At 37.6% G+C, this 13031-nt stretch overlaps 1 protein-coding gene across 5 annotated transcripts in view; it reads right to left on the bottom strand.

Moving 5' to 3' along the window:
• Window positions 1-13031, bottom strand: part of DAW1 (dynein assembly factor with WD repeats 1) — a 249458-nt gene that overhangs the window by 12378 nt on the left and 224049 nt on the right. For all 5 annotated transcript variants that reach the window (XM_048314894.1, XM_048314895.1, XM_048314893.1 and 2 more), the window contains 2 exons: window positions 2783-2957; window positions 2500-2705 (listed from right to left, as the gene is read on the bottom strand). The gene's annotated coding sequence lies outside the window, so the exon portion shown is untranslated. The remainder of the gene's footprint in view (window positions 1-2499; window positions 2706-2782; window positions 2958-13031) is intronic.

Here is a 13031-nt window from a genome sequence, read left to right as displayed (position 1 = left end):
TGTGACCAACAGCCACGCTAGAGAAACTATATTTTAAAATTTCTTTTACCAGCGTGTCTAACAGTTTGACTGCAGAGCCTCAGCCCCTATAACTAGTATCTCTGCTGTCACTTCAGTGATTTGGAAAGGACTTCTACCTGCTGCAAAGCTAGATTTGTTACATGATGACTTGAAAAAAATCTGAATTTTTATTTCAATGTTTATGTAAAATTATCTTTTAAAATTCACATATCACACAACAAAAGACAGCAAGAACAGAAAAGGAAATGCATAATTTCTTTAGAAATAAACAAAACTTTTAAAATTAGCATTACTGTCAAGAAAATTGTTACTCTGTGGCAGTAAGTACTACTTCTTTCCCTAGAAGGTACTCTTAAAGTCCTGTGTTATGGTTATTGCATTTCCCTTTCCACTTTCTCAGCTGCTCAATATCCAGAACATCATGAGATATAGGCATCCTGCAAAATGGCTGTTGCTGTGGACACCTCATATATTTAATTGAGGAAAAAATAGCTGAATAAGCTTTCATTTACAAACCAACAAAAGCCGCTTTGACAGCCTTAACTTGAGGATAGCTTTCTTTATACCTCCTATTTCAGTTTTGTTATCTATTCACAAAACAAATGTTTCCACTTAATTTTCTATCCTGTTTCTTTCTGTATTTGAACAGGAAATGTTTTTAGGAAATCCAGAATGAGGACTTAACACTTGAGATGGGAATGGTGGCCATTCTGTATTTCTTTTTACAGTAGTACTAATGTTCGAATGGGCTCATTTTGTGCTTTGACCAGGATAAATCAGTACCCTGAGCACACATATTATGCAATATTATGACTGCAAAAAAAAGTCTATATATCTCAGCTGTGAGCAATTATTCTCCCTTGCAAATGCCTTCAGTGTCTAGGGCCCAACTGACGAGTTTGAGATAAGTGAATGTACTGCTTTTTAAAGATACCCCAAACAACTATTTCTCATTTACACATAGATGAAATAGAACAGCTGGGTTGAAGTTAAATGGGGGTTCTTTAAAAGTCTCAGCTCCAGCCTATTTGTCTTTGGGGAAGAGAAGTCTGTGCACATTTAACTTTTGCAAGAGCAGTTGTGCAAATCAACCAGAACCATCACCTTTGTTTACACTTTAATGAGTTTAAATTCTTTTTAAACCTGAGCTGATCCAACCCTCTCATTTGCATTTCTTTCTTCCAGAAAAGCTCCATATCTTCCCTAAGTAGTCTCTAGAAACCAAAACAATGTTTCTTGCAGAGATTTCAGAAGAAATTCTGTTTCCTGGCAACCTCTACACATGAGGATAGGCAGAGTTCTGCTTCTCCCCTAACCAGCATTGTTCCCTCCTAGAACAGCTGATAATTGCAGCACATCTGGGGCAGGAGAGAAACTTCAGCAGAGTTCTGGTCTGGACTGTAAACCCCCCAACACGGCACATGGCAAGTTAATCCAGCCCTGACTTAGCCTCTGGATAGATGGCTAATAGGGTAAAGTCATGGCTCAGCCATATGGTGGAGCCTATTTGCCATATGTTCTACCATATGCTTTAATACTGCTCATAAATTTCCTTAATAAATTAATGAAAAATTAAAGGGATACCCTGCTATATCTAAACACAGATTTGATCAGTGGATTGGCTGTTTTGCCTCACTGCTATTTTCAGTTCCTGGATAATTTTATTCCAAAACTATCAGTAATTCCAAAGAATAAAATAGCAGTATTTGTACAACCATGTAAATCTGAGATCACTGAATTTGAGTGTACTTACAAATACTCAAATACACCTAAAAGGAATTCACAGGTGTCACAGAAGTGGAATATTCACTTGGCAGTTCCTGAATGCCTGAGAGACTTCTAATGTTTGTTCAGTTCCTCTGTGATCTCTTTATTTGACTTTGAATGATCTGTTTAGTTGCTTAACATTTAATAGAGTAAAAATTCTATGAATTCTATGAAAATTCTATGAATTTTTACTAATATACATTGTATCAGAGGATGGTTCATATCTTTTAAAAGGGATTTTGTGTCTTGGAAACAATCAAATTTCTAGATGAAGTCAATGACAATTCCAGAACTGGTTCCTCAAGGTAGAGGAAGCCACAGCAAGTACTGAAATCAATAGAGAGCCCTAGAAGCAATCGTGAGGATGTAGAAGAGATGTTGAAAGCCTTTACTTGGCTTTACTCATTAAGAACTCTGTAACTTAGTGAATTTGCAGGTTGCTTTGGTGCTGTATCAATGACAATAAAGTTTTAAATTCCTAGAAAATGAGTATCAATGTATCCTGATAGCTGCACCCTTGGAGTGACTGTAATGATTAAAAAAACATTGACTTATCCACCAAAATCTGGTCCTTACATGAGACAATCAGTCTGGGAAAGGGAAAAAAGGTCGCAACATGGGAACTTGACCAAGGAAAACCAGGCTTGAGGGATACCACATGGTGAGACTCCCCAGTCACAAAAAATATTCACAGAATGGAACTGTGCTTACCTGTTTTCCAGGGATTTTGAGAGCTGCATACATTCACTGTGCATTCACACTGTTGTGTTGAATATTCCATTAGATTCTGCTGTATTCCCTCTTGATGGGCTGGAAAGAGTGGTTCTTTTTCATTGTTCTGTGTTTGTGGTTTTTTCAAAAGCAATCCACAACTCAAACAAGTGGGAATAATGCCTCCTACTGTACCGTCATGGGAACTGTTGATGCACATAGACAAGCATTAGCATAAAGGATAATAAATATAAATAAACTGTGAATTGAATAAAAGGCATACATCAGCTATTCTGCATGGATCTCATGAGCAGCTTCATTTATCTTTCATGAAGGGTCCCTGGTGTCCAAGTAGGTTCATCCATATCCACGAGAGCTTGAACCATGTTGTGCAAATACTGAAGGTTCATGCTGTGGTTCTCCTGTGATTCCCCAGAGCAGAGACACTCCGAGTGAGGCTGTGAAAAAAAGAAAGTTTAAAAGTAAGTCTGACTTCTAGTAGTGTTTCAGGTAGATTTATGGGGTGGGGAAAATGTTGTTGGGGTTTTTATTTTTATCAGATTAAACCCAAGAAATTAAATTCTCTATTATAGTATTATGGTATCACTTTCGACAAACATAAATTTTTTTAGCAAGAGTAATCCTTTTTGTTTGATAACTTGTCAATTCTAGGGAATCTGAGGGAAAAGAATGAATAATATTTGAGTAGTTTACCCCCTGAATGTAATCTGCAGTTTTGTAGAAAAAGATAATAAATAGAGACTGTATGTTCTGCTGCTCAAATTCTTCTCCATGGTCTTCACTTTGCCCTTACCCTGGGCTCTGGGCAGTTGGCTCAGGGAGACAGATGCTGAGCTGGCATTTCTTCCACCTAAAACTTGATTTTGGTTTGCTTTTTAAAATATGCATACCAAAAACTGTACAAACTACAAAAAAGAAAAGGCAACTAGAAATTCTCAGCTTCAAATAACAATGTTAATTTTTAATTAAGACAAATATTTATGATCTAGCAGACAGTTTTAGAGAACTGAAGTTACAGATCTATTTCTGGATTCCTATTTTAGGTCTCAATGCCAGATATTAAGTACTTTGCTTTGTTTGCTCAATTTAGATAGTCTTGCTGGCTTCAAATGAGCCTGCTCCTATGTTTAAATCCCTGGATGAATAAGCCCCTTAATCTGGCCATATTAAAAAAATTGCATTATGTATAAGGAAACTCCCAGGACTTTTACTGGTATCTCTTGTGGAAATATTTGAGTTATCTCAATGTCAATAAGACCAACAGCTTAAAACCTGTGAAAGACACAAAGCTTTACAGAGCAACCAAAGTTAATTTAAACTGCAAATACGATAATAAGCTGGAATAAGAGTTCCAAAAGATTATTTATCGATATAAGTCTTAGGCATCTTTGATTTTCCTGTAAATTTGAAACTGATATCTGCATTAATAGTTTTGCAGTATTTTATGTCACCAGAATAAATTAGTTTTAATGAACTGACACTGTTTTCAAAAGGCCTTTGGCAGTGTGCAAGCAGACATTTTGTGCAGACTTTTAGCATTTTTCTTTTTTAATTTATGTTTTTTAAGATATCATGAGTTGTCTGCACCGTGCCATGAATTGTAGGGTTTGGCTACACTGTTAATCTGGAAGCCATCCATTTCATCTATCTGTGGTATGGGGCAAAAAGCCATTCATGAAAGCCCTAGAATAATTTTTATCTGATGTCAATGAGGACAGCTTAGTTTTAGAAAAATTGTTCCATTTTATAAGAGGCCTGGCCCAAGAAAGCATGAGAACATAAGCCATGTTTTTGTTCAGCTTTACATAGTTCCACTTATTTCAGTCCTTTGACAAGAAACTGAGTGACAATTATTACACATATTATAATTGCAGAAACTCAATTTCCTTTACTCCTTAAAAGCTGAAAAAAAGCTATTCTAAATCAAAGGATTTTACTCTTGGGCTTGTCAAAACTTCATGAATAATACAGATTCACAGAAGTCCTGTTTGAAAATGTCACAGTCTTCTTATCATCACTGAGTTTTGGAACTGGAATAGTTTATTATTCTTACTTTATTGTATTTTTTTCTTTCTTAGAAGAGTAAGGGGTAAGGAAACGGTGTTTACACCTGATTAGGTTTTCCTTGGTTTTGGTATCACGTCCTTATCACAGTGTCTAGATGCTCAGTAAATGATGTATTTACCCTGTGTGCAGAAGAGCACAAATGTATTGCCCCAATCCAGGCCCTGAACACACCCTGTGTTTGGATAAAGGCACGAGCTCCCAGGTGCTGCTTCTATCAGCCCCTGCAATGGAAACTGTTCACCCCAAATTAACCTGTTTTGCTCAGGAAGTGACTTGGATAATAAGGCTCAGGAGCAGACACAGAGAACACAGCATCAACCCTGGGACTATTTGCTGCTACAGGAATTGAAACAAGGTGAATTCAGCATGATGTTTCACAAAGATCCAGATTTACCCCACTGCCTCCAATGCAGAGTTCTAACAGCATTACCTGCTAAAAAATCCCCAAACCAACAAACCAATAACAGCAATAATACTTCATTCAATTAAGATAGCTCCTGCCCTTTTCTTGCTGGAATTTTCTCCTCTTCATCTGATTTTCATTGAATTGCATTTAAAAATAACAAAGTCTAGATAACAGAGAGACATATACATATCTTCAAAAGAAATTATTTATAGTGACCCCCTGAAGATTACACCAACATTATATATTCCTTCTATACATAGCACCATGTGTTTCTTGCTCTGTATTTTCCTAGTGTTATTTTTCAGTAGAGAATGTGTTCAATATATAGGCAAGAATTCAGAAATCCATATTTAGAAATGTATAGCCAAAGCCTTCATATTTTCTTGAAGCTGTATGGCTTAATAGTATCTCTGTAGGTGGAATATTAATGTTTTCAAATAAATTAATTCATAAAAAGACCAGTGACTTAAAAAAAACCAAAACATACACACCTGCATCATCAAACTATATATTGCCATATTAATGTTCAACTGTGCAACAGAGCTGGGTGATGAGCTGTAAACCCATGAGGAATGATAGCTAGAAATGTGCTTCAGCTTCAGTTTCCATTATTCTTGGCTTTAATATGTGTGTGTGGTTGGGGTTTAGGCTCATTTCTATTCCCCTTGTTTCGAGAGAGAGTCAGAACAGTAGGAAAAGCAAACAAATAGTTTAAACTGTAGCATTCAAAAATTGCTATGAAATAAAATCCACATATTAAGACCAAAATGGGAAAGGCTCATTTTTTTTTGGTATGCTATCTTCTACTGGGTTTCATTTTTCCAAAAGAAGAAAACTCATAAAGAAATGAACTACAGAACTACGTTCGGGCTTGAAAACTATTACAGAACTTTGAGCTGCATATACTTATGGCATAGAGTGGAATAGAGCATCAAGGATGTAATCATAGCTATTTAATATGATCAACATCTTTTGACAGAATTCAAGGGAAAGCCAGCTACCAAAATAAGATATTGTATCACCAAAAGTCTAATCTAACCCATCTTTCCTTGTTTGCAAACTCTGCCATTACATACATTTTTTAAACACAATTTTCTAAGGCTGGATATCTGTTTAAGGTCAAGGATACCACTTCTGCTAACTGAACATTTCAAAATATGTAACAAGTAGATTTTCTTGCAGTGCCTGGCCTTGGAATGGGGCAATTTATTAGCATTTCTTTTCACTAGACAATTAACTGAAGCCAGATAATTATTTCTCTTCAGTAAGGTTAACTTCAGTAAAAGACCATACAGTGAAGTAACACAAAGGTGGTACTTATTATGGTATAATAATGGTAATTATTTATGTCTCTTGTGACTATTCAAGTGCTACATCTCTATACTCTAGTAAAATTGCTATTATATACTCTTTAATTGTTAGAGGAATGGCCAGTGCTTTATGGAAATGATAGAAGAGGAGCAGTAGGAGACGGAGGAGGGTTAAAGACATTAAATTAGTGTCTGTCTTTGGCTAGTCATGGGAACAGCTGATGGTGCTGATTCAGGATCCATCATGCCCCATAGCAGCCACTTCACAAGGAAAATGTCACCACAGCACTTACATTAATGGCTTTTGAGCACAGAAAGACCTCAGTTAGGAGGCTCTGAAACATCACTCAAGGTAACCTGTCAGTAAAGAGAAATTCATACTACCAAACTACTACAATTTTGTATCTCCAAAGGTGCTTCCAATACTTTCAGTACTCTATTCATTTGGTTTTGTTATTGGTACATCTGCTGCATGGTTTTCATTGATTTCTCATGAAAATGTTCCTTTTGAGGCAGTTGTATTCTATCACAACTCAGGAACAATGGACCACAGCAGCACGTTGAATCTCAATCTCCAAAACAGTGGAAAAGAACAAATTAACAAAAATAGGCTCCATCTATCTCTTTTCCCTACAATTCTGTAAACTACCAAACATAAGCCATTGTTGACTTTTGCTAACATCAGTATGGAATCCTAATGAGTAAAATCTAAGTGAGATAAAATAGAGTTACATATTTACCATCGGGGCAATAATTTCCAGTAGCAGTTTGGCAGCCATGTGTGTAATGCAGAATACTTCTGCAATAGAAAAAAGCACTACAATCTTTTCTTTAGCTGCAGTAAGATTTGACTGGAGCTGTAAAAGCTTCAGGAGAAGAGGAGAACCTCTAAGTTTGAAGAGTAGAGAAGCTTGTAAACATGTATTACTAATACAAGGTGGTTGACAGCCCTGTGTGAGGTTTCTATAGAGGAGTGCCAAGACAGTATATATTAAAGAGAAATCTGATGGTTCCAATGAGCCTTTTGTTCCTTTAACTGCTCTCCTATTCCAGTTAAAATACATAGCAACATAGTACTCAACCTTGATCTGAGCTCTGCACAGCTGAGATTTATTAGGACAATAATCAGCACAGCCCTCTGGCTGTGAGTTCAATAACAATGACCCTATTTGAAAAGTTGTTTATATTCCTCAAGTTTGTATCTAAAGCACAGCCGGTTTTCAAGGTGCCCCTGTTCCCCTCAGTACTCAAGCCTCTTGACTAGTCACGTGGAATAGCTGTCATGGAAAGAAATCCTTTGACATCAGAAACATGAAATATGTGCTTCCGGGATGTGAAGGAATATGCCTCAACTCTCTACTCACTCCTGCATTTCAAGGTTGCTTTGCATACTTCACAGCAGCTTTCTCTGCCCAAGTCTGGCTATTACTTCAAGGACTGGGCCAGTCAAAATACCTTAGCACTGACCTGTATTGAAAACTTGATCCTTTCCTCTCTTTAAAAATTGCTTAAAAGTCTCTATAAATGCACTTGCTGTTCACAATTGCCCCAGAAAAATCTTTTAAGGAGTTTTCAGTTTCTTAAATGTTTATCCAGCCACTCTTCAGATGGTTGGCTCGTTGGCCTGTTACTTTAATTGGCTTAGGTGGATGTGCAGCTATTTTAGCCCGAGGATGCTGAGTGGACAGCTTATGTGTTTAAGGCAGACAGTCAGCTACATTTCTATCCCTTGGTTTCCCAAGGCTAAGGAAATAGGTTAATGGGATAGAAATACACACTGGGTGTAGGATAAGGACTATTTTTACTTGCAACCTACCGTATTATTAACACATTTTAAACATGGAGACACCACTTTTGATTTGACACACAAGATGGCTTGGAAATGAGTTAAAATTGTCACTGTTATTCTCTGTTTCTTTTTTACAGCTGTATTTTGTTTGAGTAGAAGTGGCAGTTCTGGTCAAGCTGAGAGGCCCAGTATGCATCCCTTAAAAATGTCAAACAAAACATTTTGTGTATCCTATCTATAGTGGAAAATAAGAGTATAAAAACAAAAGCAGTATAATATAACCAGAAGCTGATTAGTCCATCTTTAATTCTCTAAAATAAAATAAATTTCTACACCTTTCTTATAACACAAAAGGTTCTGAATGTCGTTGTACGACATTACTTCCTGCAAAATATTACGATTTTACAGTCTATTATAAACTTGATTGATTTGGTTTTTTTGGTCTTTGTTGTCTGGGTTTTTTTCCCAGAAATGCAGATATTGCACATTAAAAGAGAAACTTTTAATATAATAAGGTTTATTCAGCACATATCTTTTCTTCCTGCTGTCAGCTGGAATTGACTGTCACAGGAAAGCATCAAGAAAACAATGTGCTCTATACAGACTTCTAAATTTGGAAAATCTGCATCCTTCCTTCAGCACAGGGCTTTGAGTGTTAGTAATTCAGACAGGAAGGTATCATGACAACTCTGCACGCTCTTCTGAAACAACCTGTTCTCTCATCCTCTTCACACACACACAGGACATTCTAATCCCTCGCTTACCTGCGATACCCTCTTGTTTGTCTTTCGTTCCATCTCCTCTGGACTCTCAAGAGCCTATTACTCATTTAATAGACAGGGATCAGTGGGCTTTGTATAAAATGGAAGCAACAGTGGATTAATAAAAATATTAATTCTTTGGGTGGAATCAACAGTGCTATTTAGTAGAAGCCCTTCACTACTAAATGCTGGGCGTGTCAGGGGCAGCATCCATTTCTGTACATCTGCTTCAAGGTACAGTGCCTTCAGTCATCTTAATTCTCATCCCTTCCCCTCCTGCTGTGCAGAAGAGTGATTATCCACTAAAATCTGAAACCTGGATGTGAAATAACTCAGAAGTACTGCACTGATTGGTGGTTAGTGCTGCTGCAGCCTCCATCCAAGGCATTGCCACCATCAACATATGTTAGGTGTCAAAGCTGTCAAATGCTCTATCTAGAATCCTCTTGTTCTGAGGCATTGCATGCAAGTCTCTATAGTGATACCCAAGCTGGTGCAGAAAAGGCCTTGACAGTGTGCTAGCCCTGTTCTACACAAAACACTGGGCTTTTATCAACACTTCTAATCATAAATCCAGAACCATCACAAGACACGATGGAAAAAGTTAACTCAATCCCAGCCACTCCCAGTACACTCAAACTGTGTGGCTTTTATAATGGCTGCTCAAATACAACATTTTTCCTCTTTAGAGGAAGGCCAGAATCACTTCTTCTGCTATAGCAATGTACATATATTGAAATCCTTTTCAATAAATCCAAACCACTGCTATGGCTCAATTTCAAAGTTAAAGAGTAAGTGGAGTTAATTTTCTCTAGGGACATAAAAATACTAGTAGTTTATAAGCAGAGGCTTCCCCAGAACATCTTCCAAAGAAGGAGTATGAAGGATAAAGTGAGCAATAGTTGCAGTTGGATGAATTCATGTAGATAAATTTCCTGCAGTTTTCAGAAAAAATTGAATTAAGGAAGACAAGCTGCCATCCCACACCAGGAGACTTGCAGGGGGAAGTTTTTACACAAACAGATTTGTGCAATCACAGGGCCCCCACCTGTTTTTGTCCTTCTACCCGCTTTAGCCTCTACTTACAGCCTCCAGCCCCCTTGGATTACTGGTTTATTTCCAGCATCCTGGCCTTCTGAGGCTGCTTTTGGCCTCTACTTTTTTCCTGTCTCTGACCCACTATTGTCCACCGCCTCTGTTCAGCCTCAATTTTATTCTGGACTACAATGACCTTTGGGTCTATCAAACCCTTTTGTCTCTACTCTTTTTAGCCTCACACAAACTTTCAGCCTGCTACCCCTTCCAACTGCTACACGTTTTCTGGCCTTGCCTCTTTCTCCCAGCCTTTATTTTCCTTTCAGACCTGTTTTCTTTGCCAGCACAAAATGTCAACAATTTGAAAGTGGGACACAGACCATTTTTCCTTTTTGAGCACTAATTTGTATAGCCAAGGGCAACTGCAGTCCACTTTAAAAAATGGTTTGTTCTCCCAAGACAAAGTGAAAAAGGCAGATAGCAGATATAAACTGGATTTCTCATTTCACTTCTCCCTCAGAAGAATCGTAAAGCAGTTCGTCACTAGGCCAAATTCTGCTGTTTTGAATTAAGAATTTGTGTTTATCTAAATGAGAATGCTATGTACTAAAGACTGTGAGATTTAGTCTTATTTGTTATCTATTTTTCTCTCTCATCCCCAGTGCTGTGAAATTTTTGTTGGAATAAATTTGTTGATGAATCAGTGATTTGTAATATATAAATCTGGAAAGTTTTGATGAAGGAAATTTTAAAGACTAATTTTACACCAATGAAGTCAAAGGAAATTTTGTTATTAATAACAACCAGTGAAAGAGCAAGGCAAAAGTTGTCTTTTAGACATGCAAGCCTTTGACAAATATTTCAGATAAGATACCAGAGACATTCTTTCTCCCTTAAAGACTTTTGAATGAGTAGCACTTACTAGAAATGCTTGACTGGGTTGGAAGTATTTGATCATTGCTCCAGCATTTATAAAAGTTTTATTACTTAAGAGAAAGAACTTTCCTTCTAATTTACTTTTCCCATTGACATGCAGGAGAACTTAGGGGATTGATGTTTCCAAAAGCCCTGCAAAAATTGCTGTGTGCAATGTCCCAGCACCCTCTCTGTATAAAAGAAACTTGAGCAGAAATGACAGGAGCTGGCAAGGAGTGTAACAGGGCCCTTTCCTCCTTGCTTCATCCACTTCCCCAGCAGCAGGGACCCTCACATGCCACCTGATGCTACTTCTCTTCAAATATATTCTTTAAAGATTTTGAGCCATTTCTCACTGCTCCATAGACAGAAACCATCAAACACAGAGGTCTAAGTGCTTGAGAGTCTCATCACAGCCCCATCAGACTCTGCTGACACCACTGGAAGACTTCCCCAGGCTCCACCTTGCATGCTCTAAATTGTAATGCCCATGAGGCAGAAGTACACTGAACTTCCCCAGCCCCTTTTTCAAAGCAGCCAGGTTACTCTTCACTCATTTGTTTGGCATTTTGGGGGATTTAGCTGGTCTCTCTCAGCACTGCAATTAGCTCATCAGGTATTTTGGGGCATGGTGGCTGCTTTACTGCAAAATCTGCAAGGTGCTTATCACAACAGGAGCCTGGCGCAGAGGTAGGCTAAGCTCTATAGAGAAGAGGCACCAGACCCTGAGGAAAGGTGTTGGCTTTACAAACAAATTCTAGGTGGAATATAGCCTGTCATTTTTACCCTGCTGAATTCAGAATGAAAGGAGAAATGCATCCTCAATTCAGACTTGACATTAAGGTAAGTATTTATGCCTGCTGAGGGAGGCACAGATGAAATGTCTTTAAAAATCTGTCATAGGAGGCTAAGGCTGGAAAAGAAGATGGCATGGGTGCAGTAATGGGACACCAAAGAATTCATCTGCACACAGTAGCGTTTGGAAATAACAAAGCATGCTGTAAATGTCTTGATATGAAGAAAGTGTCCCTTTTTTAATGGAAAAATAGAATGTAATACTCTACTGGTATATTGTGGTGGTGTTACTGTAAGTAATTTTTTAAAATCTAAACATCCATTATTATCAGAATTCATCATATTTTTTTCTTATTTACCTTAGTAAACTAAACAGGATCAATATGTAGAAATAAATCCACATCTCATTTTCTACAGAGTAGAGCTGTGAATTAAGGAAAGATTGGCTATAAGAAATACTAGTCTTGATGCAGAAAGGCAAGAAAATTTTACAGTCTTCTAGCTCACCTTTTTTTTTCAGCCTAATATATATATACATATATATATATATACAGCAGTATCATTCTTCTGTTGCCTTTAGATTTCTGCTTTCAGTGTAAAATCTCTTTCCATGCTGTGTCTTTCTTGCCTCTCAGTCTGGATGTCATAGAAAAAATGTAATGAATAATAGCAACTTTGATAGGGATGCTAAGTTATATTCCTCATCCATAAGCCAATCTCTAATGATTACAGACAAATGACATAATTGGGGATAATGAAATCTTTTAAAAGATTTTCTGCAGAAAAAAATCTTTTCTGACAGTCACTATGAATTTCTTTTTTCTGAGAGTGACCAAGTAGGACTAAAGCATCCCAACAACAGAACAGGGGGCAATAGACACAAACTGAACACAGGAAGTTCCATCTGAATATGAGAAAAACGTCTTTACTTTGAGGGTGACAGAGCAGTAGAACAGGCTGCCCAGAGAGACTGTGGAGTCTCCTTCTCTGGAGATACTCAAAACCTGCCTGGATGTGATCCTGTGTAAACTGCTCTAGGTGAACCTGGTTTAGCAGGGGGCTACTAAACTAGAGGAGATCCAGAGGTCTGCAGACTCTGGAGCCAGTCTTTGATTTTGTGATTCTGGGATCTCTGCTTTTATCAACTATAGCCATGTGTTCCTATGATATTCCTTATCAGTTGGCCAATGGTGCAAATTTATGAGAGACAGAAGAAGAGAAGATTTATGAGAGAGAGAAGACAGAGAAGACAGAACAGAAAAGCAGGCAAAGAAAAACAAACAAAAGATAATGCCAATTTCATAAGTTTTAAAAAAATTCATAGGAAGCTTGATATTACAGATAGGGAAATGGAAGCAGACCATTCAGTTAGGTGTAAATATTACCTTCTACCCAGTTATTGCTGGTAAGACCTCAAACATTCTGCAATCAGT

The sequence above is a fragment of the Corvus hawaiiensis genome, chromosome 10, assembly GCF_020740725.1.
Source record: "Corvus hawaiiensis isolate bCorHaw1 chromosome 10, bCorHaw1.pri.cur, whole genome shotgun sequence".
NCBI classification, from domain to species: domain Eukaryota; kingdom Metazoa; phylum Chordata; class Aves; order Passeriformes; family Corvidae; genus Corvus; species Corvus hawaiiensis.
The sequence above is the reverse complement of the archived record's forward strand: the minus strand, read 5'-3'. Positions and strand labels throughout refer to the sequence as shown.